Below are 25201 nucleotides of genomic sequence, written 5' to 3' on the forward strand. Positions count from 1 at the left end.
GCAAGCTCTTTTTCAAGCCCTTGGAGATCCTTTACAAGTTGAAAATAAAGCACACAAAGTTCTTTCTCCTTTCTTTGGCAGTCAGGCAACCACTGCAGGCCAATCCCCCAAGCAGTACTTCAGCTTAGTGATAGTCTCTCCTCAGTTTCTTCAGGTTCCTCTCCTCAGCAAAGGTTTCTTCTTGTAGTCCAAAAGTGATCTTATTTCTTGGGATCAGGGAACCAATATTTATACCCTATATCCCTTGTCCTCTGAGGGCAGAGGGGCCTTTGCCCAGTCCAAACCAGTTCTGGAGCACTCTGTTTACATGACTCCTTGCTTTTTTTAAAAACTTTATTTTTGATTTTGTTGTATAACATAGCAGTGCATTACCTTAAACATACAGCAGGTCGTACAGTTCCAATAGGCAGTAGTTTCGGGCATCATTACATTCAAGAGTCAAAAAACCAATATACATTCAGTGGGACACACACTAATAATAGACCATATTTACAGGTATGACATTCATATGCAGATGCAAAGCATCATTGGTATATGTCAGCCCCGAACCCCACCAAATCTTTCAGGTAATCCACAGGTCCTGCATCTACCATCTCCCAACATGAACAACATCAATCATACCGCCTTTCCAAGTGGGGCAGGTGGCGAGAGGCATCTCGGTGCCCTCACGCGTTATCTGCGGAAGTTGCATCCAGCTCTGCCAAATCATGCTGGAGTAAGTAACTTTGAAGAGGCCCCCTTATGTCTTTCGGTCTAGACTAAGCGTGGGCGTAAAATCAGTTTCGCAGGCGAATTTGCGGAGTTTTGACAATTTCACGATCCGCAAATCGTGCGAATTTGCCCAATAATCCGCAAATTCGCAAGCTACAAATTATTTTGCTTGGTCGCGCTTGAAAAATACAATATCGCACGCGGCGTTGACTTACCGTGATTCTGAGTCCGCCAAGTTGTTTTTCTCCTGGTTTTGCGTGTGCTGCGCCATTTTCGATCTTGCTGCGTGATCGCGCAAGAGTTTTTGAAACGCAATTACATTATCGCGGCTTGCCATCTTGCACAGCGAGAGTTTGACAACGCGAGTCCGTCATAAAGGCCTGCGATCACGCATTGCGGGAGTAAACAATTCCGAACACGTAGATGCGGCGCGCAGCCGACTTCCGGCGGGAGATTTGAACAGCTCGCGTTCCCGAAATTGCAAAAATTGCAATTCTGCACAAGAAATCTAAAGCAGGTAGCATAAACCTTGTGAAAATTATGATTTTGATCAGAATAACTCCTCAGATTCACATTTGGCTGCACTTTTTGGTGCAGGAGTCCATTTTTTGGGGTGGGGTGGGTTGGGAGGAAGCAAGTGCCCCAGAGTCTCCAACTTCCTGTTCCTGTCCAGCAGGCTCCTCCCAGTGCTTTGTCCATGTCCTGGTCACTTTTCATTTGGCTGTGGAGCTGGAAGGATTACTTTTTGTGGCTGCTGCTGGATATTTGTATTTGAGGACTTTTTGGACTTTGGAGTTTGGATCCCTTTTGGACTTGAGATTTTACAAGTAAGTTGGTGTTGTTTGTTTGGGGCATTGCAGTTGAGGCAACTACAGTTCTAAAACTTTTTTCACAACATCAACAAAATATATATTGTGGTGGGTAGCCACAGTATCCAGTAGGCCCAGGGTTAGTGATGGGTGCATGATACAACTGTTTCTGTGATTTTTTTTTACTTAATTCTCATTTATGTCATGGAATTTTAGCTCACTGTTTTATGTTGATTTTTAAAAAAAATGTGGGGTGCCTGTAAAGCCTCACTAGCCAGTAGGCCCAGGTGTAGTGAGTGGTGCATGGACCTAGTCTTTCTGTGTGGTGTCTTGAATTTAAACATCATTGAGGGCATGGATGGCATTGGATTGTTGTGATTTTTGTGTGTTTTTCGACTTTTTGGGGTGTTGTTGGGGCCTGGCCATGTGGTTGGGGATCCATTTTGAGGCCTGGTACAGGCAGGGCCTGGCCATGTGGTGGGGGTCAAGGGGCCATTTTAAAGCCAGGCAGTGTGCTCAGGCCTGCACCCAGTTTGCCTTGCTTTCAACCATTATGCCCAGTGGTACTCAGTGGTGCATGGGCCTAGTCTTTCTGTGGGGTGTCTTGAAATTAAACATCATTGAGGACATGGATGGCATGGGATTGTGGTGATTTTTCAGTGTTTTTCGACTTTTTTAGGTGGTGTTGGGGCCTGGCCATGTGGGTGGGGGTCATTTTGAGGCCTGGTACAGGCAGGGTATGGCCATGTGGTGGGAGTCAAGGGGCCATTTTGAAGCCAGGCAGTGTGCTCAGGCCTGCACCCAGTTTGCCTTGCTTTCAACCATTATGCCCAGGGGTACTCAGTGGTGCATGGGCCTAGTCTTTCTGTGGGGTGTCTTGAATTTAAACATCATTGAGGGCATTGATGGCATGGGATAGTGGTGATTTTTGAGTGTTTTTTGACTTTTTGGGTTGGGGTGGTGCCTGGCCATGTGGGTGGTGGCCATTTTGAGGCTTGGTACAGGCAGGGCCTGGCCAAGTGGTGGGGGTCAAGGGGCCATTTTGAAGCCAGGCAGTGTGCTCAGGCCTGCACCCAGTTTGCCTTGCTTTCAACCATTATGCCCAGGGGTACTCAGTGGTGCCTAGGCCTAGTCTTTCTGTGGGGTATCATGAATTTAAACATCATTGAAGGCATGGATGGCATGGGATTGTGGTGATTTTTGAGTGTTTTTCGACTTTTTGGGTTGGTGTTGGGGCCTGACCATGTGGGTGGGGGCCATTTTGAGGCCTGGTACAGGCAGGGCCTGGCCATGTGGTGGGGGTCAAGGGGCCATTTTGAAGCCAGGCAGTGTGCTCAGGCGTGCACCCAGTTTGCCTTGCTTTCAACCAGTATGCCCAGGGGTACTCAGTGGTGCATGGGCCTAGTCTTTCTGTGTGGTGTCTTGAATTTAAACATCATTGAGGGCATGGATGGCATGGGATTGTGGTGATTATTGAGTGTTTTTCGACTTTTTGGGTTGGTGTTGGGGCCTGGCCATGTGGGTGGGGGCTATTTTGAGGCCTGGTACAGGCAGGGCCTGGCCATATGGTGGGGGTCAAGGGGCCATTTTGAAGCCAGGCAGTGTGCTCAGGCCTGCACCCAGTTTGCCTTGCTTTCAACCATTATGCCCAGGGGTACTCAGTGGTGCATGCGCCTAGTCTTTCTGTGGGGTGTCTTGAATTTAAACATCATTGAGGGCATTAATGGCATGGGATTGTGGTGATTTTTGAGTGTTTTTTGACTTTTTGGGTTGGTGTTGGGGCCTGGCCATGTGGGTGGGGGCCATTTTGAGGCCTGGTACAGGCAGGGCCTGGCCATGTGGTGGGGGTCAAGGGGCCATTTTGAAGCCAGGCAGTGTGCTCAGGCCTGCACCCAGTTTGCCTTGCTTTCAACCATTATGCCCAGGGGTACTCAGTGGTGCATGCGCCTAGTCTTTCTGTGGGGTGTCTTGAATTCAAACATCATTGAGGGCATGGATGGCATGGGATTGTGGTGATTTTTGAGTGTTTTTCGACTTTTTGGGTTGGTGTTGGGGCCTGGCCATGTGGGTGGGGGCCATTTTGAGGCCTGGTACAGGCAGGGCCTGGCCATGTGGTGGGGGTCAAGGGGCCATTTTGAAGCCAGCCAGTGTGCTCAGGCCTGCACCCTGTTTGCCTTGCTTTCAGCCATTATGCCCAGGGGTACTCAGTGGTGCATGGGCCTAGTCTTTCTGTGGGGTGTCTTGAATTTAAACATCATTGAGGGCATGGATGGCATGGGATTGTGGTGATTTTGGAGTGTTTTCGACTTTTTGGGGTGTATAACTGATGTTCCTCTGGCTTCCATTGCTTTTAGGTGCACAAGAGAACCTCCACTGCCAGGAAGAAGTCCTGCAGCGGTGTGTGCAGCACAACGTGATGTCACGTGTGGCCACAGACAAGACAACTCTGCAACTCGTGCAACTGCAGCATGCTGTTCTGACATCTCAAGAAGATGGCCCCAAAGAAAGTTGGCCGTAGCGCCTCAGCGAAAAAAGTTGCCAGTGCCACTGCCAGTAAGAAGGAGCAGAAGAAGCAAGTGGCACCACCTACCAAGGAGACTGGTGTGCCCACCGACACATTTTTTGGGAGAAAAAATACTACGCCTGCAGCAGCAGCGGTGTCCGCCGGGGACCAAGCTGGAAGCAGCACATCCGCTTCATTGGGCTCAGTGCCACCACGCCAAGTTAGGTCCGAGAACATGAGTGCTGCTGCGGCAGCCACTTTGGTTGTTCAATCACCATCGACCAGTGATCTTGGCTCATCACAAGAAAGTACCATCCAATCAACGCCGGGTGTAACACAGCTGACGAGTGTTCAACAACCACAGCCACAAACTCAGGTGCAACTAGTACAAGTGCAAGTATATGGGCAAGGATAGGTGCAAGTAGAGCCACAAGGAGAGGCGCAACTAGAGCCACAAGGAGAGGCGCAAGTAGACCCGCAAGGAAAGGCGTAAGTAGAGCCGCAAGGAGAGGCGCAAGTAGAGACTCAAGGAGAGGCGCATGGACAGGTGCATTGAGAGGTGCAACTAGAGGTTCATGGAGAGGCACAACTGCCTACAACGCTTGTTCCTCCAGAAGTAGGGGCACATCAGAAAATTGATATTCAAGAGGAGGTATCATCCGAGGAAGCACCTCCTCCTGATGATGATTATTTATTGTCTTCCAGATCCCCAGCAAGAAAAAGGTCAAGGAGGGATACTACTACTACTACAAGTTCTTCTTCAAGCCCCCTTCATTCTGATGACCTTGATCGTGATTGGAACCCAGCCATGCAGTCTGAGAGTGAGTCACGCCATGAGCCGACAAAGGTAGCTAAGCCTAAAAGGAAGGCTCCCGCAAAGCTTCCACTTATGGGTGATGACGACGAACAAGAAGTGGTGTCTTCTGCTGCTGATGAACAGTCTGACGACGATCCAGTCATCACAGTCGTCACTCCAGCCCCAGCGGGCATGCAGCAGACACACATTTTGACCCTATCCCGAATGGCTGCTGAGAGGGATATGGGCGGCGTGGCACTGGTACCATCACCGTTAACTACAACACCAACACGACCTACAGCTTCCATCTTTTTTAGTCAGAAGGGCCGGCATGGACCTCCATCCAGCTCGACCTCAAGTAGTGGTGCTGTAAGTGAACAACAGAAACAAATTCAGCCATGCCCATTCTCCACTTCATCTGGCATTGAAAGTCAAAGTAGCACCTCCACCTTCAGCAGACATCACCAGTCCCCAGTTTGGGACTTCTTTACTGTTAGCGCAAAGGCGGAAAACATGGTTGTTTGTTCGATTTGTAAAGTATCCGTTAGTCAGGGTAAGCTTGGTACCAACTATGGTACCCGAGGCCAGAGAGGTCATCTCAAGCAACACCACACTATCATTTGGGAAGCACACATGAGGAAGATCGAGGAAGGCAAAAGAAAAACAAATCCAAATGTAACCCTTGATATTGCAACTGATGATGACGAGAGGCTGATTGTGCAGGGGGAAGTGAAGAAGCGACAGCCATTTTTTTCTGGTACACCCAGTTCTTCTGGCAGCAGCACTGCAGTGGTATCGCCCACACCCTCTACCCCTGCAACATCTATGAGGCACACTAAGAGTGTGGGAGAGACACCAATGCGAAAAACTACATCACTGGGCCTAACTGGTTTGAAGACGTCATCATCATCATCATCACGTAAAATGATCCAGCCCACCATTCGCCGAATGTTGTGGTTGTAGGCGCCATTTGAACACAACCACCCAATGGTACGTCTGTATAACGCAAAGTTGGCTAAAATGCTAGCGCTGGACCTTCTCCCTTTTCTTTTGTGGAAGGGGTGGGGTTTCTAGAATTAGTGGCAACAGTCTGCCCTAAATGGAAGGTTCCTAGCCGGTCCTATTTTGCCAGAGTTGCGGTTCCAGCACTACATCAAGATGTGCTGGAGGTGATTGGGGCAGCTTTGCAGAAGAGTGCTGTTCACACTATCCACTTGACAACAGACATGTGGACCAGTTGCCAAGCCCTTGATTACATGTGCATCACTGCACACTGGGTCTCGTTTGCAGTGTCTTTTGCAGGGGTTAGAGACAAGTCAAGTGCAGTTGTTGACCTGGACACAGTTTTTCAAGCTACTCGGAAACATGCAACATTAGCCATGTTTGCCATGGAGAAAACTTATACTGCAAAAAACATTTTGGAGGAGTTTAACAGCAAGGTCTCTGAATGGCTGCAACCAAGAAATCACATAGCTGGTTATGTTTCCTAGGATAATGGCAGTAATATAGTTAAGGCCATGCAGCAAGGTGACTATTTCAGAGTGCCGTGTTTGGCCCACTGTATAAACCTGGTTGTGCAAGATTTCTTGAAAACTGAAGACACAGTCAGGAAGTTACGGACCACCTGCCGAAGAATCTGCACACATTTCAGCCATTCTTTTAAGGCCCGGAAGGAGCTGAGGAGCATTTAACATGAACATAAAAAGTGCCAGTCAAAGGACTCATCCAGGAGGTGGCAACACGTTGGAACTCAACCTTTTACATGCTTGAGTGTCTGTCTGAGCAGTGCATGGTAATCAATGAGTATGTCTTTCAACTAGGTTCTACTATGAAAGACATGAGGCTAGAGTTGGAGTAATGGAAGCTAGGAAAAAGCCTGACAGACATGCTTCGTCCTTTTGAGGTCTTCACGCGTGAAGTCAGCCTGGAGGGCTGTTCTTTGGGCAAAGCTATCCCATTGTTGGTCTTGCTAGAGCACCAACTGAAGGCGGTGTCTACAACGTTCAGAGATGATGTTGAAAAGCAAGATGCATATCCGTTGGCGGAGAGGTTATTAAGCCACCTACTTGCCAATGAAAGGCTTAAAAACATACATAAAGAACAACATTACATTTGTGCCACTATTCTGGATCCACGGTACAAAAAGGCAGTGGCCAGCAAAGCATTCATTCCTTTTGATGAAGCAGATGTTTCAAAGTACAAACATTGGCTAGCTGTGTCAGCCACTCGGTTCGAAAAAGATCGGCAGAAAATTCAAGGAGCCGGCAGAAGTCCAACTGAATCAGCAGGCCATCCAGTTCCACTTCTGAATCTGTGGGCGAAGGGAGTCACTTTCCCTCACAGCAGTTAACGACACCAGCAGCAACCGTATCATCATCCTCACCTGCACCAGGCCCAGCTATAATATTGTCGGAAGCGGATTGGCTAACTCAACAAGGGTTTGCTCGTTCCAGTGCTGCGAAGGCCACAGATGGTACGCAAAGTGGAGCAACCGTGGAGAACCTTGAGTTGATGGTGCAGGCCTATCTGGATGACCCACCAGAGGTCTTTGTTAATACAAACCCATTGCTGTATTGGTACAGGAAAATGGCTCTATGGGCACTGATCACCAACCTGACTATAAATTATTTGTCTTGCCCACTCGCAAGTGTGTCTTCTGAACGTGTTTTCAGTGCTGCTGGTGCCATTGTAACTTCAAAAAGGACCCGCCTCTCGGCCAAAAATGTGGAGAGTTTAACACTGATCAAGATGAATCAGCACTTGATACCACCAGATTACAAAGTACGTGAATGCACGCAGGAAGAAGAGGACACCGACTTAGGTGACGGAAGTTCTTCTCTTTTACCTGACCTACTCCCGTCTCAATTCATGGAGTTTGAGGACGAGCTCTACTTCCCTGACACCGAGCCCTGAAAATGACTTCCTTTTTTTTCGTCCTTATTCACTTTTATTCCTGTGTGTCTTTCTTTGTTTTGCAACTTTTACCACAATAAAACTCTAATCACCTAATCACAACAAGTCCATCAGCAGCACTGTCTTCATCTTATATTCCTTATTGATTTGAAGGTGCCGCAGTCTGCATTCCTGAGGTTCACAAGTTCACAACTCAATCATGCTCCTCTATACTCCTCCTCCAGACTCCCCCTATCCATTTCCCTCAAGGCAGATGGATGGATTACGACGAGTACCCTCAAGTGGGACTGAAATTACTGACTGACTACATGCTTGCTGATTGCTGACAGAGTTACTTCTGACATTGACAGGAGAGGCTGCCCTGTGGGCCCTCACTTTCCGAAGAAGATGCGGACAAAAAGTCGAACAGGTAATGAATAATTGAGAAGATGGCATGCAGTGGACAGCAATGGCTGTCTGGCTCTGATGAAACCAATTGCTGTTTGTTTTTTGTGCATGAAATGATGATTCATATGTCTTGTCTTAGTTATTATTTAATCTTTCACACAGTAATTGTAACTCATGTCAACAACTCAGTTTTTTTTACCTTGTTTAATTAAAATTGTACTTCAAATTCAGGGGCCACTATATTGCATTTCACAAAATATGCAAAATGTCCTTGGAGCGGACTCACTTGCCAATATACCATGATGATTGATTAAATAATATATCTTTTTTCTTTACAGTCACTCACTGGGATGGATGGAAGATCAGCGTTGGTTTACGGAAGAACTATGGCCAATTCGTGAGTGACAAACAGGTAAACCAGTCTACAACAACTACTACAGCAGGACTACATGTCTGTCTATTCGTGGTATGTATTGGTCGAGGGCGAGGCGGTGTACTGTTGTTGTTATGCCAGGGAGAGTCCACTCCAGACATCAGTTCATGTAAAATAGGGGCTATGTGACTTGCTGCATACAATTAGATATGCTTTGTCTGTCTGACAAAGAGCCTAGGTATGCTACATCAGGTTGCTTCACTCAGTGGTGCCTGCCTTGACCCTCTGCATGGCACTGCCTCAAGCTTGGGCCAAACATCCATTATGTTTGCAAAATTTGCTGTTTTTCGGTATTTCGCCAATCTCGCAAAAGTACAGAAAAATCGCAAATTCTTGAGCGGAACAGATTTTTGGCCCATGCTTGCGGCAGGGCCATGCAGACGGTCAAGGCAGGCTCCACTGAGTGAAGCATCCTCCTGATGTAGCATACCTAGGCTCTTTGACACAGACAGACAAAGCATATCTACGGTTTAGGGTTCCGTGCGATTTACTAGGGTTTTTGGGTTTAAGTTGGTATGGTTCACGCTGATTCTAGGGCTCAGGGCTCAATGCAGGCTCCTTCATAATGATGTTGGCAATGTTTTAGGGGTTTTTTTTGTTCTTTGGTCCAGAATTGGCAGAATTTTGGCCTTTTTGGGTGTTTTGCGGGCGCGTGTGTTTGGGTGAAAACTAAGTGAAAACTTGAAAACTAGTCGTAGACCTTCTTCTTCTTCTTCTTCTTCTTCTTCAAAGAGCGCAGTGGTTCGATTTTGTTCTGCCTTGCTGAGATTCTTGTGAATTGCTGGAACAAGTGACTGTCCAGGTAAGTTTCAAGAGGATCGAAGTAGTGGAAGTGCTGAAAACAGCAATGTTTTGTGAACAGCGCAATTTGCCATGTTTTGAATATACCAGTATTGCATGCTTTTGGGGGGCTGTTTGGGGATGTTCTAGATTAGTGGGGGAGGGTGTGGGGGTCTGGGAGCACTGCTGGGATAGCATAATTTTGATTGGAAGTGATTTGAAGAAAATCCATGGTGGGAAAGAGGAGTTAGGGCCTAGCTGCAGAGCACATTTGGACCGATGTTGACTGGTTGGCTGAAAATTTTCTAAGTATGAGTTTTTGCATTTTTGCTTTTTGCCTGTTTAGGGGTGTTCTGCTTTTTTGCGGGTGGCTGCAGGGGTCTGGGGGCATAGCTCGGAAGGTCTAATATCGGAATCAAGTGTTTGGGACCAAATCCATGGTGAAAAAGTTTTTCAGTTTTTGCTCACTTGCCTGTTTTTGGGGTGCTGTTTGGGGGACTTCTAGGTTATTGTGGGTGGGGTTTGGGGTCTGGGAGCACTGCTGGCACAGTCTAATTTTGATTGCATTATTTTTCAGAAAATCCATATTGGAAAAGGGGAGTTAGGGCCTAGCTGCAGAGCGTATTTGGACTGAATTGAAGGTAGGCCCATTTTTGCTTTTTACATGTTTGGGGGTGTTCTGCTTTTTGACAGGTGGCTGCAGGGGTCTGGGGGCATAGCTCGGAAGGTCTAATACTGGATCAAAGTGGTTTGGAGAAAATCGGAGATGAAAAAGTTTTTGCGTTTTTGCTCACTTGCCTGTCTTTGGGGTGCTGTTTGGGGGGCTTCTAGGTTTTTGTGGGTGTGGTTTGGGGTCTGGGAGCACTGCTGGCACAGTCTAATGTTGATTGCATTTGTTTTTCAGTAAATCCATGGTGGAAAAGGGGAGTTAGGGCCTAGCTGCACAGCGCATTTGGACTGAATTCCAGGTAGGCCCGAAATTTGCTGTCACTTTTTGCGGTTTTGTTTTTGGGCTGTTTGGGGGTGTTAAACATGTTTCCGCCTGGGTTGACGGGTCTGGGGGCATTGCTGTGAAGGTCTAATACCGGATAAAAGTGGTTTGGAAAAAATCGGAGGTGAAAAAGTTTTTCCATTTTCAGGCATTTCTCTCACTTTAGCGTTTTCGGGGGACTGTCTGGGGGGGTTCCTGGTGTTTGTGGGGGGGGTTTTCGGGTCTTGGAGCAACGCTGGGTATGGATACTTTTGATTGCAAAAGGTTTGAATAAAATCCATGGTGGCAAAGGGGAGTTAGGGCCTAGCTGCAAAGCGCGCACGGAGTGATCTGGGAACTAGGCATACATTTGTCAAAGTCCCCATTTTTGCTTTTTGGCTGTTTGGGGGTTAAACTTGTTTTTGCCTGGGTTTGACGGGTCTGGGGGCATTGCTAGGAAGGTCTAATACCGGATAATAGTGGTTTGGAGAAAATCGGAGGTGAAAATGTTTTTCCATTTTCAGGCGTTTCGCTCACTTTAGCGTTTTCGGGGGCTGTTTGGGGGGGTTCTTGGTGTTTGTGGGGGGGTTTGGGGTCTTGGAGCAACGCTGGGTATGGATACTTTTGATTGCAAGTGGTTTGGAGAAAATCCATGGTGGCAAAGCGGAGTTAGGGCTTAGCTGCAGAGCGCGCACGGAGTGATTTGGGATTGAGGGCTAAATAATTCTAAGTGTCACTTTTTGCGGTTTTGCTTTTTGGCTGTTTGGGGGTGTTAAACTTGTTTCCGCCTGGGTTGACGGGTCTGGGGGCATTGCTGTGAAGGTCTAATACCGGATAAAAGTGGTTTGGAGAAAATCGGAGGTGAAAAAGTGTTTGCGTTTTTGCTCACTTGCCTATCTTTGGGGTGCTGTTTGGGGGGCTTCTAGGTTTTTGTGGGTGGGTTTTGGGGTTTGGGAGCACTGCTGGCACAGTCTAATGTTGATTGCATTTGTTTTTCAGGAAATCCATGTTGGAAAAGGGGAGTTAGGGCCTAGCTGCACAGCACATTTGGACTGAATTCCAGGTAGGCCAGAAATTTGCTAAGTCTCACTTTTTGCGGGTTTGCTTTTTAGCTATTTGGGGGTGTTAAACTTGTTTCCGCCTGGGTTGACGGGTCTGGGGGCATTGCTGTGAAGGTTTAATACAGGATAAAAGTGGTTTGGAGAAAATCCATGGTGGGAAAGTTTTTAACTTTTCAGAGTTTTCGCTCACTTTCGTGTTTTCGGGAGCCTGCTTGGGGGGGTTCCTGGTGTGGGGGGGGGGGTTGGGGGGTCATGGAGCAACGCTGGGTATGGATACTTTTGATTGCAAGTGGTTTGGAGAAAATCCATGGTGGCAAAGGGGAGTTAGGGCCTAGTTGAAGAAAGCGTTTGACACTATTTTTAACTTAGGGCTCGTTAGGGTTAGCGGTATTGCATGTGTTTGGGGGTGTTCGAGATTTTGGCAACTGGGTTCTGGGGTCTACTCTTGGAGCACTTGTCGAGAAATGTCTAATTTTGGTTTCAAGTCTTTTGAAGAAAATCCCTAGTGGGAAAGGGGGGATTTGGGCCTACTTTACTTTCAATGTACGTTTTGTCACCATTTTCCACGGGGCCTCAGACAGGTAGCAGTATCGCACGTTTTTGGGGTCTGATTGGGGGTATTCTAAATTTTAGCATCTGGGTTTAAGGGTCTGGGACCACTGCTGGGAAGGTCTAATTTTGTTCTAAAATCGTAGTTTACAGGAAACCTAGCTTGAGGGGAAAGATCCGCAAAATTCACCCATACTTATTTATCCTTCAAAAGGAGACTCAGAGTATGCCCTTTCAAAACTATTGTACTGTCGATTCTGAAACTGAAAGTGTGACTTTTTGCACTACACAGTGTACTAATATTTTTTTCGCAGTGGTGTTTTAATATCACTTCCTGTTTTTCCATCAACATTTACAGGGCGGCTTTCACCCTGTGCAATGGAAAAAAGGAAGAAGTCAGGCTTCACATTAGTGAGCCGTAATTCAGCACCCGCCAGGCAGGCAGTGGACAGGGTGTCTTCTGGTCATCCAACATTGATCTACGGAGCGTCAGATGGAACGGAGGAGTACCGCAAATAAGAGGAATGGCTGGATGCATGCAACTTCCCAAATTCAACAGGACAAGTACAACAACATACAGTAACAGTATCCATTAATTTCTACTTATCTTTTAACTAATGTTATTGCTGTGAACTTCTATGAGTGTGACTCTGCATTTATTTGCTCTCTGCTTCTAAATTTGCTATGTTTTTGCTATGTTTAACAGTTATTTAATGTTCTAAGTGTTTATTCTCTCTGAGGGCAGAGAGGCAAGTGAAATTGCGTAATGACTGCAGCCCTGTACTGTCAACTTGTTTCTTCGTAGTTACTAGTAAGTTGCAGTAAGTAGTAGTGCTACTTTGCAGTAACCTAACCATCCATTTAGTAAACAACTTCTGGCATGCAGTAGTGCACTTCCTTTATGTCACTTTAAAGATTTATCAATATCTTCAAATCCAAAGATTTATTTCTCTTCATTTGTTGTTTGACTGTCCATGCTGTGTTTTTTTTCCTCTCTACCAAACTTTCCCAAAAAACCCCATTCCCATCCAATTTTCAAACCCTAACCCTCTTCCCCCGGGCTGTGTGGTATTTCATTGTGGTGTGACTGACAACAACAATAAATTCCACACACTTGCTGGGGAGGATAAGGTCAAAGCAACCAAAATCATTACAATCAGAAGTTCATGTGCGTCATCGTGGATTGATAAGAACATCCTCCTCCTACACGACGTGAACAATCAAATGCTTAATGCTTACGTTACGTTGACGACGTGTCCTTTGCCTTAATTTCTTATAGCAGTCAAACCCCACGCAACTACTACTTATATTTACATTAATTTAGCACTGCTTAGGCTACAATTTAGGGCACTGTTCTCTACCGTACTATCTAATGTACTGTTTCTAATGCTACGCTCAGGCCACTCAATGTTTCATTTACTTTTTTTTCATATGATGATACTGCCAGTGTTTACCACTACTGCTACCAGCACAACAATGATATTGCATCCATCGAGGATTCAAGTCAACAACCAACCTTAATCACCATTTGCAATGCAGGCAGCCCTGGGGCTACCCCGATTCTCAAACACAACTCACAGGTAAGATAAGCATATTGGAGAGGTAGTAGAATAATGGGCTAGGTCTAAGTTGGGAGGAGAGCAGAGACTGACAGTACTACTAGTAAAGTACAGTAGTAGGGCTACTGAATTGACTAACTCGGTTATTTGCATTTTGGTACATTTCAGGACTAGATGTTTCATTCATGCTGGTAAGTTTGAAGAAACCAAACGTCCAGTAACCACCGCCAACCACCATACAAAATAATATGAGCGCGTATACTATGTTTTGGTATGAAATATATCATTATTAAGAAATATAAATTATTGATGTTGTTGCCGTCACAAAAATAAAAATAAATTTACCCCAACTCACCCCCCCCTCACTAATTAAACCAATGTCCAAAAATCCAAAAGTCCCCTTTCCCAAAAACCCAATTCCCACCCCCAACAGTCTTTAAAAAAGGGGCAAGGGACAGTCACTTCCTCCGGTGGCGTAGTGTGGACAGCTGATGCTGCACGTCCCGCAGCTCTTTGCGGAGGTCCCGGAGCTGGCGCTGATGTTTTTCGCCCAACCGCTCCAGGTAGTCCACTTGCTTTCGGAGGCGCGCACACGTGCCATCCAGGCTCTGGGGGGGGGGGCAGCTGTTGTTTTTGCTGCTGTGCGGCGGCGGCGGGAGGCTGTCGGGCCACGGCTCCGTTTGGCTGGAGGCTTCTGGCTGGTGGACCCGGGGGCAGTGGAGGAGGATGTACTGGTTGATGTGTCCTCATGCGCCCGAGCCCACAACCGCCGATACTCGGCACAAATAGCCTCCAGCTTACGGGCCCTGGACCGGACAGCCATCTCCTTGCGGGTGAGCTTTTTTGGAGTAGCATCTATGAAGAAAGAAAGAAAAATACTGTAGCCAATAGTCTTTAACATAAAGTCAAAATAATTCAACGGATGTATCTTTACGCCGTCTTTGTAAGCTTGTGACATTACTGGGAGTTTCAGGAATTCCACCAGCAGCATTATGGGTGGACTCACTACTACATACATAGTCAGAGAGTACTAAAAAAAGGCCTTTTTTACTTTTTATCTCTTGTGTTGCAAAAGAAATTACTGGTACCATAATGGCAGCTCACTCAGCTTTCACCCAAGAAATACAGACACGGTCCATGATGATGTAGACTCTCGGTACTTTAAGCAGTACATGCAGGTGGGGTTAGGAATGTCTTACTTTTCTATAGGGGTGGCACTGCCACTGGCCATACTTCATCCACTCAGCGTCTGCTCTACTACATCATACACCTCTGCTATCGATGAGGATAAAGAAGATAACATCCAGGCTTCCAAAGTACGTCTATGATTCTTCTTAATGTCTCAAATGTACCAAAATGTATTTTTGTCAACAACCAACTTACACCTGTTTCATTATATTTTGGAAACCGCTGTCTTCTTATCTTGAATTGCATTCAACAAAACCATTCTTTACAGTCATAAATATTAAGACTAACTCGTTCTTCGTTTCACCCTTCTTTAACTTTTCGTTCTTCACATCCCTAAACTACATCTGATATGACTTGGCTTCACAATAAAAAATTTCCAGCTGAGTTGAAGTGAAATTGAGGGGGCCATTGGTTACCCGAGAATTACCGCAGCTAATGCTTTTACAAGTCAAGGTTGACTGTCTTCTCCGTGATAGCCCAAAAAGTAGTTCTAAATTAGTAACTGTTCTTAACAGTACAGTCTACTTATACTAGTGTACTGTGTACTACTGTACAGTACATCATACACTCCTTTGCGAGCCTACTCAAAAACGTTTCAATGAGTAAGGAGTATAATAACTTACCACCATCCGCCGCCGCTGAGTCTTCCCCCCCAGCTCCTCCTATTGGCGCCGCCGCATCCAGAGTGGACCCCTCCGCACTGCTGGTCCCATCACTGGTGGTCATCTGTGCCGCATCAGATGTTGTGACGTCTAGGAAAAACATGTCATATTTTCAGATGCCATACACAACCCCCTATTTTGTCTCGTAATGGAAGAAAATGTTACATAACACATTTTTATTACTGGGATTGAAAAACAGTAACGATTTTGGGGAGGAAGTGTTAACCTTTTATATGCTTATTCCATTAAATGCTACACTTCTTCTTATGACAACTGATGAATGCTTGCTTAACGTGCACCATTTTTCTCATTACAGAAAGAAGATTCCATTGCCCTTCTGCCAGACGATTCACCAACTACTAGTAAGTCATCACCAGCAGTACTTTAAGTACTTTAAAGAAGGTGGGGGACTCCCGCACAGTTATTCTAATAATTTCATGTGTCTGTTAACTATTATTAAGTTTGAGTCATAGTAATTTCATTCATGTGAATGTTGTTTAAACTTTAACGTCATCTTCATCCATCACCATTGCTTGCTCCGAATACTACGCTATTAAAAATAAAGATATAATGTTTTCATTTCTTAATTGAAAATAAAACGTTAAAACTAACAAACACTGTGTGGTTTTTGTTCACAAGTGAGTGAGCGGAAGGGTTTGAACTACTGTACTTGGCAGTCATGTTTCAGTAACTGAGATAGGCCGGGACTCGGCGGTAGTCTTCTTCTGTTCTTCTGGGTCATAAAATCATTGATCAGACACACTAGATAGTCGGTCAGGGGATTGGGGGTTCAACTTCTGTTCGGACTGAGCTATGTCAAAAGTCGAACTGCACCTATCATCAACAATGTCCTTTTTCTCTTGGCCATACTTCTTTGTGTGCAGAATAGTCCCTGAAACACTAGCGGTATGGGATGTGCTCCTCTCAAATCAAAAAGGCAACTGCTACCTTTTACTTGGTGTAAACAATGACATTTTGTTGTTGGAAATTGTCAAAGCCCTGACATTAAGAATACTGGAATAGACAGCAAGGGCAACCCAGTGGACTGCACTCAGTGCCTAGAGCTATTGCTGGATCAGAGTTTTGTTTCACACCGTTTGCCGACTGGGCAAGCTTAGCTACCTACACAGACCGACTCATAATCGTAAATAGTAGTAGCACAGAGAGTGATGGTAGAGGTAGGATAAGAATGTATAAAGTAGTCTACATTAGAAGAATATCAAAGAATATTTTGTAAAACAGAATTATTAGGAAACAGTTTGTAATGAATAGGAGCTGTAAAAGTTAGGGAAGTATAAGTATTAATATAACAATAGAACAACTTATTGGGGCCAGCAGAAGAGCCTGCAAGGGACTGATCCTGTCCACCTTCTTCCACTGGAGCCTCAGTCGCCGCCGGCGCCTTGCCCCTGGGAGGTTCTGGTGAACATGAAATAAAGAAACACAACATGGATGATTGATTTTTGGGAAATATTTGATTTCTTTGAACACAATCTAAAATTATGTTGGGGAAACAAATTAACAACAATTGCATCTGATCTGGTCAACTAGGAGGATAGTAGTACAGTATTGCAGTATTCGCAAGCCATCTAATAGGAAAGTTATGTAATTCACTAACTACACCAACAACAAAAAGGTTCTACTACGACTGCCATCACCCAGCAGCACGAGACGTCGCGTGACAGACACAGTCCATCATCATGAATGCAGACCACTAACAAATGTCGTATAACAAGTAATAAATAATATACTCAACGTATCAATCCACTACTATCTCTTCAAAGTGGCAGCAGCAGGAGTACAAAGAAGGACTAGAGTCAAGTCTACTGTCTCTACCATTACGCAGTAATGCTCTCAAATGAGTAAAAAAGTTGCAAACAAGTAAGCACAGTAGCAACGCCAATAACCAGGCGAGCACCTGCAATGACAGAAGCTATATAAAGATTAATTTACCTGCAATGTAATCGAATCAGCAGAATTCGTACTCTTCAGGAAAAAAATAGATTAGCAATATAACAGAGCAAAAGAAAAAAAAGTAGTTATTAAATAGCTACTTACCAAGGCTAGGGTTCTCCAATCCTAGCAGGTCGAGCATGTCATGCTCCCGGTACAGGATGTCAGTCCACCGCTGCGTCGCATGCTGGTAAATGCGCCGGACCCCAGACTCATTCCACATGCCCCGGCACACCTTCTCCCACAGCTGGCGACGCTCCCAGAGGCCGTAACTGAAAGTAATCCGCCCACATGCTGCCACGGTCTTAGGGAGGTGTACTTGGACAAAAACCATCAAGGCGGCCGCCTCCACCGCAGAGAAGATCTCCCTGGCCTGGACTTGCTCCCCCCTCAAACGCCCGCAAGGGAGCCAGGTACGGGGTGCTGGGCCCTTCCCCTTGCCCTTGTCGGCTCCCTTTGCCATGGTCCTAGGCACAAGAAAAAGGAAAGAAGAATAGGTGTGAAGAAAATAAAAGAGAGAGCAAAAGAAATAAAGTAGGTAATAAAGTATCAAAAAGTTAAAAAAACACAAAATATAGATGAAGGAAATTGTAGAGATAGATAATAAGCAAAAAAAGTTCCGCAAAACATAGGATTACAAAGATATAAGATGGATAGAAAGGTAGCATGGCCAAAAACCATAGCAATGAATGAAAAACTGGACCGTGTGGGTAAGTTTGCACGATATTTTCCCTGCGAGCACGCAAAAACACAGGCGAACTCGTAATAGCACGCCGCACACAATGCAAGATTGCCAATAGCGCTCGGAACCGGAAATACGCAATGCGCATAAGATGGCCGCGCCCATGTACGACCGCATGGGTAACTTCGCGGTCGGTGCACTGCAAGCGGCTTGCGAAGACGCAAAAAACCCTGCGAACACGCAAAAAAAACACAATCCTCTAATTTGCACTAATTCGCGGATTGCAAGTACGATTTCGCGCAAATTCGCGCCCCGCGAATCTCGCGAAATTGCAGAAAAACAAATTTTGTAAAACTGAAAGTACTTAGCAGGTGCAAAAGTTCAAGCTAATTTGTAACCATTCCCTGCAGTGCTTCCTGAGCGGCCCCTCCAAAGTTCAGTTGCCTACTTGCTACTATTATCTGACCCTGCTCTGACCCTCGAAGCAGGGTCAGAGAATAGTTACAAGTATGGCACAATGCTCCTGTAGAAAAAATTAAACTGCAACAGAAAACACTTACAGCTAAGGAAGCAGGTGCCAGACTTGAAGCTCAAATTCAGTGACACATTAACCAGCCCCAAATTAATTCATCTCAGTTGAGGCTGGGCAGGTGTGCTCTTCCCCCATAATCTACAGTGGTGAACCAGAGGGTGCTGTGATGAACCAGAGGGTGGCAGTGCTGAACCAGAGGGTGGCAGTGATGAACCAGAGGGTGGCAGGGATGAACCAGAGGGTGGCAGGGATGAACCAGAGGGTGGCAGTGGTGAACCAGAGGGTGCTGTGATGAACCAGACGGTGGCAGTGATGAACCAGAGGGTGGCAGGGATGAACCAGAGGGTGGCAGGGATGAACCAGAGGGTGGCAGTGGTGAACCAGATGGTGATGTGATGAACCAGAGGATGGCAGTGATCAACCAGAGGGTGGCAGTCTTGAACCAGAGGGTGGCAGTGATCAACCAGAGGGTGGCAGTCTTGAACCAGAGGGTGGCAGTGATCAACCAGAGGGTGGCAGTGATCAACCAGAGGGTGGTACTGGTGAACCAGAGGGTGCTGTGATGAACCAGAGGGTGGCAGTGATGAACCAGAGGGGGACAGTGATGAACCAGAGGGTGGCAGGGATGCACCAGAGGGTGGCAGTGGTGAACCAGATAGTGCTGTGATGAACCAGAGGATGGCAGTGATGAACCAGGGGGTGGCAGTGATGAACCAGAGGGTGGCAGTGATCAACCAGAGGGGGACAGTGATGATCCAGAGGATGGCAGTGGCAAACCAGAGGGTGACAGTGATGAACCAGAGGGTGGCAGTGATGATCCAGAGGGTGGCAGTGGTGAACCAGAGGGTGGCAGTCTTGTGCCAGAGGGTGGCAGTGATCAACCAGAGGGTGGAAGTGATGAATCAGAGGGTGGCACTGGTGAACCAGAGGGTGCTGTGATGAACCAGAGAGTGGCATTGATGAACCAGAGGGGGACAGTAATGATCAGAGGGTGGCAGGGATGAACCAGAGGGTGGCAGTGGTGAACCAGAGGGTGATGAACCAGAGGATAGCAGTGATGATCCAGAGGGTGGCAGTGGCAAACCAGAGGGTGGCAGTGGTGAACCAGAGGGTGCTGTGATGAACCAGAGGGTGGCAGTGGTGAACTAGAGGGTGGCAGTGATGATCCAGAGGGTGGCAGTGGCGAACCAGAGGGTGGCAGTAATGAACCAGAGGGTGGCAGTCATGAACCAGAGGGTGGCAGTGGTGAACCAGAGGGTGATGAACCAGAGGATAGCAGTGATGAACCAGAGGGTGGCAGTCTTGAACCAGAGGGTGGCAGTGGTGAACCAGAGGGTGCTGTGATGAACCAGAGGGTGGCAGTGGTGAACCAGAGGGTGGTAGTGGTGAACCAGAGGGTGACAGTGGTGAACCAGAGAGTGACAGTGGTGAACCAGAGAGTCGCAGTGGTGGACCAGAGGGTGCTGTGATGAACCAGAGGGTGGCAGTGGTGAACCAGAGCGTGATAGTGATGAACCAGGGGGTGACAGTGGTGAACCAGAGGGTGGCAGTGATGAACCGGAGGGTGGCCGCAATGAACAAGAGGGTCGCAAACAGGCTGGACACGAGGGAAAGTTTCGCTCCTCAGAGCACCTCTTCAGGGGATACAACCGACACCCCTGGATGTATTTCTTTACGTGCGACTGAGACAGGGGATGAAAGCGGTTCTCCCAGATTTCCCTCAGGAGCCAGCAAATCTTATCCCATTACACAATATACTGGGTTCCACAGACAGGAGGCATCTAGTGTCTCAGCTATACAAATGCATTCGCGCTCAACCGGAAAATGTCTTGAGCTCCGCGTGTACCCATTGGGCAGAGGAGCTAGGATCTGAGATCATGGATGAACAATGGGATTATTGTTGTATGCAAACCTCGCAAATCTCCGCATGTTGCAGGTTATGAGTCATACATTTTAAGTTTTTACAACATTTGCACAACACGCCTGCCAAAAAATATCGCTTCCGTTTACAAGATCATGACAGATGCAACAGATGTGGCAGGGAGTGGGCTGGTTTCTTCCACCTTGCATGGGAATGTTCAGCAGTGCAGGAGTTCTGGGACCAAGTTTATGAAGCGCTTTGAATAATGATAAATACCACACTTGAAAAAGATCCCGTGATGGCCCTTCTCATGCTCTCCACACCACTGGAGTCAAGCTATCCTGGCTGAAGACGGCTGATAGCCAGAAACCGGTCCTAGGATGCTTGATTCTGGTCCAGGAAAGACATGGCTTGGCAGTTCGGGCTGGACTGTTCCCATGAGGCACAGGGTCAAGGCTGATTTGCATATGGCCATGTCTGAACTGGGGTGGCAGAGTGGGCTGAAGAATGGTGATGGATTAAACCCAGATCTTTTGACTGGGTGTGAGTGTTTGATTGGTTCAGATGCTCCGTCCATTACCACCCCCTTTTGTACCGCTTTTGGCCGCCATAAGTGTGGCAGGGTATGCTCAGACGTGAGTCCCTTGCTCACTTTGCCACTGGATTCAAGCAAGCCGGGCTGAAGACGGCTGGAATGCCAGAAACCGGTCCTCGGAAGCTTGTTTCCGGTCCAGGGAAGGCATGGCTTGGCAGTTCAGGCTGGACTGTTCCCATGAGGCACAGGGTCAGACTGATTTGCATATAGCCATGTCTGAACTGGGGTGGCAGAGTGGGCTAAAGAACGGTGATGGATTAAACCCAGATCTTTTGACTGGGTGTGAGTGTTTGATTGGTTCAGATGCTCCGTCCATTACCACCCCCTTTTGTACCGGGGATGGGTGTATCACCAACTGTCTATTAGTCCGCCTTCCGCCATTAATCCCTGCATTACCTCCTGGGATCGATTATAATGATTCATCTGTGGGTTAAACCTGTTCCACGCCCGGTTCAAGGCTACATTAAAGTGTTCCCCCATATTAAGTGTGTGGTACCTACAGTGAGTATCTTTCCCCATACTGTCATGTAGAATTTAGGGGTTTCTATATTGGGACCATAGCAGTTTGCTAATGTTACTTTTTCTCTACCCAGTGTCCCCATGCTATAACATATCTCCCATTAGGATCGTCCATCACTCCCATTATTTCAATCAATCAATCAGATAATTTGTAAAGCACACTACATACCCGTGAGGGTTTCAAGGCACTGAAGGGAGTGGAGGAAGAGGGTGCTGTAGCTAGCGGTCAAACAGCCAGGTCTTGAGTCGTTTCCTGAAGGATAGAAGGTCTTCGGTTTGTCGTAGGATGAAGGGGAGGGTGTTCCAGGTCTGGGGGGCGCGGCAGGAGAAGGATTTGCCTCCGGCTGTGGTTTTACGGATGCGTGGGACGGTAGCCAGGGAGAGGTCCGCGAAGCGGAGTTTCCTGTTGGGTACGTAGAAGGAGAGTCGGCTGTTGAGATAGGCTGGGCTGGGCCTGTGGAGTGCCTTGTGTGCGTGGATCAGGAGCTTGAAGGAGATTCTTTTGTCGACAGGGAGCCAGTGCAGGTTCCTCAGGTGGGGGGTGATGTGGTCGCGGCATGGGACATCGAGGATCAGGCGTGCCGAGGCATTCTGGATTCTTTGAAGTCTGTTGATGAGCTTGGTCGGGGCTCCAGTGTAGAGGGCGTTTCCGTAATCGAGTCTGCTGCTGACTAGGGCCTGGGTGACTGTTTACCTTGTGTCTGTCGGGATCCATCTGTAGATCTTGCGGAGCATACGGAGAGTGTTGAAACAAGTGGAGGAGACTGCATTGACTTGTTTGGTCATGGTGAGTTTCGAGTTGAGGATGACTCCCAGATTGCGTGCATGGGTGGTGGGTGCGGGGGTGTCCCCAGTGATGCGGGCCCCCAGGAGTCATCCCATGCAGAGGGGTTGGGCCCGAGAATGAGGATCTCTGTCTTCTCTGCATTCAGTTTGAGGCAGCTATGCTCCATCCATTCGGCGACGGCCTTCATTCCCTGGTTGAGGTTGGATTTGGCGGTGAGGGGGTCCTTGGTGAGGGAGATGATCAGTTGAGTGTTGTCGGAGCAGGAGATTATGTTGAGGTTGTGCTGTCGGGGGATGCATGCAAGAGGTGCCATGTAGACGTTGAACAGCGTCGGGCTGAGGGAGGATCCCTGCGGGACGCCGCAGGTGATCTCGGAGGCTTTGGATCGAAACGGGGGAGGCGGATTCTCTAGGTTCTGCCGGAGAGGAAGGAGGAGGTCCAGTCCAGGGCCTTGTCTCGGATCCCGGCGTCATGGAGTGGTGTGCGTAGTGTGCTGTGGTAGACGGTGTCAAAGGCGGCGGAGAGGTCCAGAAGGATGAGGGCCGCCGTCTCGCCATTGTCCAATAATCCCCTGATGTCGTCTGTGGCGGCGATGAGGGCGGTCTCAGTGCTGTGGTTACTGCGGAAACCTGATTGGGAGGGGTCCAGAATGCTGTTGTCTTTGAGGTAGCGGGTGAGCTGGATGTTGACTATCTTCTCGATGACCTTGGCTGGGAACAGAAGCAGGGAGATGGGCTGGAAGTTTTTCAATTTGCTTGGGTCTGCCGTGGGTTTCTTCAGTAGGGTGTTGATCTTGGCGTGTTTACAGCTCTCTGGGAAGGTCGCGGTCTCGAAGGAGAGGTTGATGATGTTGCGTAGGTGGGGTGCAATAGAGCTGCAGGCTCTGTTGAAGATGTGGTGTGGAAAAGGGTCAGACCGTGAGCCGGAGTGGATTGTGCCCATGGTCTTGATTGTGTCTTCGATGCTCATGTTGGCCCAGGTTGTCAGGGGGTCGTAGTCAGTGGGGTGTGGTGGTTCTTGCTTGTTGGGGCCTGTAGGGGATGTCAGCGATCTTGCGGTGGAAGAAGGTGGCGATGGAGTCGCACAGGGCTTGCGACTGCGGTATGTCGTTGGCATTGGAGCTGGGGTTGGAGAGTTACTTCACGATGTTGAAGAGCTCCTTGCTGTTGTGTGCATTGTTGTTGAGGTGGTCTTTGAAGGAGGACCTCTTGGCGGTCCTGATGAGGTGGTGGTGGTTGCGGATGGCATCTTTGTGGGCTGTGCGGCTGCCAAGCGACTTCTCACTATGCCATATGTTCTCCAACTTCAGGCAGGTGCGCTTGGAAGCTAGGAGTTCCCGGGTGAACCAGTTGGCTCTCTTGCTGGTGTCATTGAGGGTTTGTTTTTTCAGCGGGGCTAGGGTGTTGGCACAGTCGTACATCCATCGTCTGAGGGCGCTCGCGCCAACGTCTGGGTTGGAGGGGTCAGTCGGTGGGTTGAGTGCGAGGTTTGTCTGTACTTCTACTTCAGTGATTCTGCCCCAGCAGCGATGGGGGATCTGTAGGGTGTGGTGATGTGCGACTGGTTTCCGGAAGGTGAAGTGGATGCATTGGTGGTCGGTCCAGGTGGGTTCGGGGACGTGGCTGAAGGAGACGTTTGGGTTTGAGGAGAAGATGGCATCGAGCATGGGTCCGGCGATGTGGGTCGGTGATGTGACAAGCTGTTCCAGTCCGAGGTTGGCGATGTTGTCTAACAGGGTGGAGGAGTTGCTGTCATTGTTGTTTTCCAGATGGAAGTTCAGGTCCCCGAGGAGGATGTAGTTGGTGGAGGTCAGTGCGTGCACGCTGATGAAGTCGGCGATGGTGTCGCACAATTGTGGTCGGGGTCTGGGTGGTCTGTAGATGAAGGTGCCTCTAAGGGTGGTCTTGGGGTCTGTGTGGATCTGGAAGTGCATGTGTTCAGCGGTGCTGAGAGTATCGTTGGTGTTTGTTGAGACCCTGATGGTCTTCTTGTGGACGATGGCGATTCCTCCTCCAACTCTGTTGGTGTGGTCTCAGTGGGGGGATCTTGTGTCCGTCGGGGATGGCTATTGCAAAGTCAGGGCAGGAGGCTTTGTTCATCCAGGTCTCGGTCAGGAAGGCGACGTCTGGAGATGCGGTTTCGAGTAGGTCCCAGAGCTCGACGGCGTGTTTGCGTGCGGAGCTGGTGTGTGTTGTCGTGGTGGGTTTCTCTGCGTCTTCGATGCAGGAGAAGATGCAGTTCTGGCAGGTGAAGGGACCGTGGGTGCGCTTCGGGGTGGCCTGGCAGCAGGTAGGTGTTCGTCCTGGGTTGAGAGCGATGAGGGTGCTGGCGTCGTATCGGAGGCTGTCATCATGGCTGGTGCGGGGACCAGGGAATCTGGCGCTGGGCACGGTCCAGGCGCTGACGGGCGCAGACAGGCTTGCCTTAGGCACGCCTTCAGCGCGCCAGTGGCTCCATTTTATGGGGAGGGAGGAGCAGCTGGGAGGCGGGAGGTGGGTGGCAGGGGCAAGAAAAAAAGGGCACGGGGTGGGGCCGCAGGGGCAGCAGCGGTGGTAACTGCGGCTGGGAGCGGGGAACAGAGGGGAAAAGAGTGGGCACCAGGAGCAGCTGAGTCAAGGGGCACTCAAGCGAAGGCGGAGCTGCAGCGGGGGGAAGCGACCTACCTGCCCATTCAAAAGGCGTCCGCTTTTAATCAGTATGGCTCTGCCTCAGGCGCAGGAAGAGTAGGAAGCAAATAATCTTATGATCGCCCATATACCGGCAAATGTGCTTGGAGATTTTGGATTCATGTGCGTCTCCTGTAGCATAACAATTTGTATCTGTTGTCTGTCTAAGTATACCAATAGCTGTCTACATTTTCTTGTATCCCCTAAGCCTCTGATGTTCCACGATAGTACCTTTAGTGTATAGTCATCACCCTCAGCCATTTCTCCAGCCCACTCCACTAATTG

This window comes from Lissotriton vulgaris, chromosome 7 (genome assembly GCF_964263255.1).
Source record: "Lissotriton vulgaris chromosome 7, aLisVul1.2, whole genome shotgun sequence".
Lineage (NCBI taxonomy): Eukaryota > Metazoa > Chordata > Amphibia > Caudata > Salamandridae > Lissotriton > Lissotriton vulgaris.